Genomic DNA, 5,827 nt, shown 5'->3' with positions numbered 1-5,827 from the left:
AAGCAGATGTTCGAAGGTGTAATAGCTGTTGAGTTTTATTCCTCAGTTATCGAGTTCCATAAGTATAAAACTTAAAAATGGTTTGCTTTAAAATCAGAAAAGAACCAATTCACCGTTGCTGTTGAGAAAAGTGTATGCCAGGCAAAACAAGTTTTATCTCGGTAGCCTGAAAGTTAAGAAATAATTTGCCTGTGTTTAAATTAACAAATACACCAATACATCACTAACGTTTCATGTTTAACCGGAGAATTAGGGAAGCAGATGTTCGAATGTGTAATAGCTGTTGAGTTTTATTCCTCAGTTATCGAGTTCCATAAGTATAAAACTTAAAAATGGATTGCTTTAAAATCAGAAAAGAACCAATTCACCGTTACTGTTGAGAAAAGTGTATGCCAGGCAAAACAAGTTTTATCTCGGTAGCCTGAAAGTTAAGAAATAATTTGCCTGTGTTTAAATTAACAAATACACCAATACATCACAAACGTTTCATGTTTAACCGGAGAATTAGGGAAGCAGATGTTCGAAGATGTAATAGCTGTTGAGTTTTACTCCTCAGTTATCGAGTTCCATAAGTATAAAACTTAAAAATGGTTTGCTTTAAAATCAGAAAAGAACCAATTCACTGAATTCACCGTTGCTGTTGAGAAAAGTGTATGCCAGGCAAAACAAGTTGCGTCTCGGCAACCTGAAAGTTAAGAAATAATTTGCCTGTGTTTAAATTAACAAATACACCAATACGTCACTAACGTTTCATGTTTAACCGGAGAATTAGGGAAGCAGATGTTCGAAGGTGTAATAGCCGTTGAGTTTTATTCCTCAGTTATCGAGTTCCGTAAGTATAAAACTTAAAAATAGATTGCTTTAAAATCAGAAAAGAACCAATTCACCGTTGCTGTTGAGAAAAGTGTATGCCAGGCAAAACAAGTTGCATCTCGGTAGCCTGAAAATTAACTGACTAAATAATTTGCCTGTGTTTAAATTAACAAATATACCAATACATCACTAACGTTTCATGTTTAAACTCTTGTTCTTAGGCCATCGTAGCTTGATTAAGAAAATAACACAAACAGCGGTGGGTGATAAACATTGTATTCCAACGCATTTTTATAAAACTTGACATTTCGTATGCTAGTGATCACACATTTTCAAAAGTGACCGTTACAATTTTTGAAAACTATATATATATCGTAAACAATAGGGGTCTGGAACCTAGACTGAGAAAACTGATCTGCAGCAGTACGTGTCTGGACATAATGAAAAGTAATAACTAAAACAGCAATAACTTCTCACTACTAATATTTAACCGGAGAATTAGGGAAGCAGATGTTCGAAGGTGTAATAGCTGTTGAGTTTTATTCCTCAGTTATCGAGTTCCATAAGTATAAACTTAAAAATAGATTGCTTTAAAATCAGAAAAGCACCAATTCACCGTTGCTGTTGAGAAAAGTGTATGCCTGGCAAAACAAGTTATATCTCGGCAGCCTGAAAGTTAAGAAATAATTTGCCTGTGTTTAAATTAACAAATACACCAATACATCACTAACGCGTTTCATGTTTAACCGGAGAATTAGGGAAGCAGATGTTCGAAGGTGTAACAGCTGTTGAGTTTTATTCCTCAGTTATCGAGTTGCATAAGTATAAAAAAACTTAAAAATGGTTTGCTTTAAAATCAGAAAAGAACCAATTCACCGTTGCTGTTGAGAAAAGTGTATGCCAGGCAAAACAAGTTGCATCTCGGTAGCCTGACAGTTAAGAAATAATTTGCCTGTGTTTAAATTAACAAATACACCAATACATCACTAACGCGTTTCATGTTTAACCGGAGAATTAGGGAAGCAGATGTTCGAAGGTGTAATAGCTGTTGAGTTTTATTCCTCGAGCCATATGAGAAATGGAGAGTTTACAGGCTATCCCGGAGAAGGTGAGAGCCGTGCTTTTCTTTCAGACTTTGGTCCGCGCGTGTCGCTCGCGGCAAATGCGATACTCATGCTCGACTAATTATGGCAACCCTTGTAAACGACTCTGCTTCTTTTACACTATGCGTGGAGTGTGACGGGGGGGTTTTCCTGGTTCAATCGGTTGGTCGTAGATATTTTAGTTGTGTTTATTAGGTGGGACAGATTCTATGGCAGGGTTAGCCAAGAAACTCTGCATTGGAATGATTGAAGAACCACCCAGGACTCTACTATCTTTTCTTAGGGGCGTAGGTCAGTACTGAATTCCATGGAATTTCAGAGGTTTCTTTGTTTTCTTTTTTTTTCGTGTGTGTTAGATACTTAATTCACGATAGAGCAAGCCGGTAGAGTAATATGGATCAAAAGTAAAATTTGTATGGTAACTGCATAAGAATACCCTTTGGCACTCAAAGTCGGTTATTTCCAAAATTTCAAGTAGTGAGTCGCGCGCCAATGTTAAGAGTTACCAAATGTCCACCTATCCATCTTCTTTAGAACAACGAAAAAGAATGTCCTCGACTCTTAGCCAACATCCCTTGTAACTAGAAATACTGGTGATCCCTGTCACAGTGCCCCTTAAATCCCACTTCTTGACTTGTGTGTATCCTTACTAAAAAGAAAATAATACGAACACCAACGCTTGCTAAATTATTGTAAATACGAAGCGGAAGCTTAGTGTTAACGATACAATTCGTGCATGACAAGGGAAACTCAAGCAAGAGACGTTTTTGAGCCAAGTGAGCTGTTTTCTCGTTTATCTTCTCTTGACGCTACCATATTTTATGTTGCTAAGTATTTTTTCCTTTATTGGATATGATGAGTGTAAAAATCTGAGAGGCGCTGCTGACGTGGCATGCGAAATGTTCTCTTCCGGTTTCCATCCGATGCTCCTTAATTAAAAACTTCTCGTTCTTAAGGTCCGTGCAGCTCATCACTTGAAATCTCGCCAAGAATAGTCGCTCACCAAAAAAATCCATCTTAATCAAAGGATTGCATAACTTATGGTGGTGGTGGTTTTTGTTAGACACGAGCTCTGCTAATTAGTGTCCTCCTTGTTTTTGTCCTTTTAGAAATCCCGGCAAAGATAGCAAGGTTCAGTTGACAGGTTGCGCGTGGGAAGAAATTCGCCAGTGTCGTCGATTCTCCAAGGAACATTTTCAACCGTTACACTCTTCTCAATTGTAGTTTAGTCGTGTAAATTTCGCAAAGTTTCAGTTTGGTGATGCAGGTAGTAGATGGAAATGGTGACATGAACATCTTTCAACTTTTTATTCCCTTTTCAGTTTTCATCCTGGTTGCAGGCTTCTAAGTATCCCAGTTTTGTCCGAGTGCATGCTGGGTCGCTTGTTAAACCGAGAGCATGCATGCTGCGACCCCTGTTTTAGAGGCGTGTATTATAAAATTGATTTTTAATTGAACTTAGTTTTAAATTTTATGGCAAAAGGCTCAAACTTTTCATTGCCGTGATAGCGTGGTGGGTAAACAGGGCTAAAGAGTCGTCAAAATCATTTATTTTCCCAAATTTTGCATAATGCCATCCTATTTTGTTCTTCCCAATGACACCCACCAATTTTCTTGACTTATTGTCGAGTTTAACAGCTCTTCAATTGACTTCCGCCTTTTTTACTCACAAGTTGTCGATTATGATCTTGGATATTCATGCGAAAGACTATTGCAACGCAAAAGACAAAACTTCAAAACTCCTATTTCAAATGGCAAATTTTTTAACTGCAGATATTTGTAAGAAGTGCCTCCCAAAACTGTATCTTCTTTCGTATTTATTTTGTATCTTTGTATATTATATTCTTCGATATCAAAATTTGTAACAAGCCAAAAAAATGAATTAATAAATATTGATTGTAAGAAAAGTCAAAGGTAATCTTGGCTAGCTGAACCTATACAGGCAAATGAATTTCTTTGCTAATAAACCACGCATTTACAGATACTGCTGTTGAGAATTTTAGTGTGGCGCAAAGCTGTGACAATTTTCAGTTTGTTTTTTTTCATCAAAATATTCCAGCCCACGGTGTATTATCCTTGACCAAGAGAATTGGGAGCTTTAGCAAAGACGACTGCTACGACAACTACAATGCCACAAAGCAAAAACAAAAAACAAAAAGAACGGAGCGGAGACAACAGCGGAGGGCAATTTGGAATACTTTGAAAATACAAGTAAAATTAAGCCTTAATTGCACGAGGGCAAATTGCGATTACATGTTTATCACATAAAGGGGGGAAATTATTTGGGGAAGCCAGTTCAGTGCCGCGACAAATGACAATCAACACTCTCCCATTCGTATAAAGTTCAATATAATACATGTAAATCGTTGCTGTCAACAGAAATGGCGCGTCAATGTATTTTATATGTGGGCAAAAAAGTAGCTTAATCTGGAAGAGGATTCTCTTGTAAATTCGCTTGCTATGGATAAGCAACTGTTAACCTGTCAGAATCAAGTAATCATGCCCTCTTGATTACCAATTAAGGAAAAGTGCCCTCCGTCTCAGCCAATCAGCATTCGGTAAATTTGCCCCCCATGTGATAAACTAAAAGACCAAAAAAACGACTTTGTTTGGTTTGGAGCAAATAAATCCCATTGTAAGCCTATGCCATGGCATTTTTACAGACCGATCTATATTTAGACTACCTTTTCCGCAAAAAAGGCAGTTCCGGTTCGGTGGCGCTATGACGTCAAGTAAGTTTTTCGTGATTGGCCATTGGGCTCCTGAGGGAGTCTCATTCACGGGAATAAGTCGGTCTGTGAAAACGCCGTAAAAGAAATATACCGTTCTTCTTCGTTCCTAGTCATAGACTTCTGTTTCAGCTCATTCCTTGCGCGCTATATACAGATGTCGAGGAAGACAAGTTAGAATAAAATAATTTTCGAGCTTTCATGACAAGCAATAGCCTGTCGTTGGCCTGCTAAATCTACTATCTAGTAAATAGCCAACAAGGCGTAGCGTCGAGTTGGCTGTAACCAATCTCCTTTCCAACAAGCGCGATTGGAATAATTGTATGAAATTTCATGACTCTAAACTTTTGCAATTTTTACAACAATCAGTTTTCATAAAAGGACATACGGTATATGAGCTAATAAAAGAAAATCAGGGCCCAGTTGTTCTCAGGTCGGACAACATCACTCCATGGATAAGTCACTACCGGAAAATCTTGGTTAGCTTTTAATGTGGAATACGTATGTAATTTATATCGAACAGTGAATCATCCGTTGGATAAAGTTACTCGGTCTTTTAAAACTGGGGCCAGAACTCTAGAAACGAAAATGCCATATACCGAACGTCAACTGAGCCACCGGTGCACGGGCGAGTTAAACACAAATAATTTGGTGGTATGAAAAGGGTTAATAGTGGTTAGTCACGGCAAGTAAGATTATTTGTGAGCTGACGTTTTGAGCGTCACCTCGAAACATCAGCTACAAATTGTTTTCTTATGGTGCATTGTTAAGTTATCTTATTATTATCAACTTGTTTGATGAAACCAAATATTTATCATTGTTGGCGGGCGAGTTCGTCCACTAATGGGCCAATCCTGGTGTTTGATTAATACTATCTAGTAGTGTAGCTGTTTCTTTATTCCGCGGTTTTTAATCACGAAAGCCGCCAAACGAAGTCTTCCTTTCGTGATCTCGCTTGTTCCGAGAGGAAGAAAAACTTTATCCAGTGGCAGTGTATGAAGTGATCGTCTTAAATAAAATTATCCAAGGAAAGTATTTTCAAGATTTCCGCACATTTCTACTTCAAATTTGCACGATTTCGCGGAACACAAGTCATTGAAACCCCCTCTAGCTCACAGAAACCCTTTTTAATTTCGCCTTTCGCTCGAGTACCATTCGCTCAAGCACTTGTTGTGCCCTGTA

General features: G+C 38.0%; 1 long non-coding RNA gene across 1 annotated transcript; it reads left to right on the top strand.

Moving 5' to 3' along the window:
* Positions 1-743: 743 nt before the first annotated feature.
* On the top strand, positions 744-3,902 carry LOC137970540 (uncharacterized). Its single transcript, XR_011116830.1, has 3 exons — positions 744-832; positions 1,035-1,921; positions 3,026-3,902. It is a non-coding gene; the product is annotated as an uncharacterized lncRNA (long non-coding RNA).
* The last annotated feature ends 1,925 nt before the right edge of the window (positions 3,903-5,827 follow it).

This window comes from Montipora foliosa, chromosome 9 (genome assembly GCF_036669935.1).
Source record: "Montipora foliosa isolate CH-2021 chromosome 9, ASM3666993v2, whole genome shotgun sequence".
Taxonomy (NCBI): domain Eukaryota; kingdom Metazoa; phylum Cnidaria; class Anthozoa; order Scleractinia; family Acroporidae; genus Montipora; species Montipora foliosa.
This window is presented reverse-complemented; position numbering and strand designations above follow the sequence as displayed.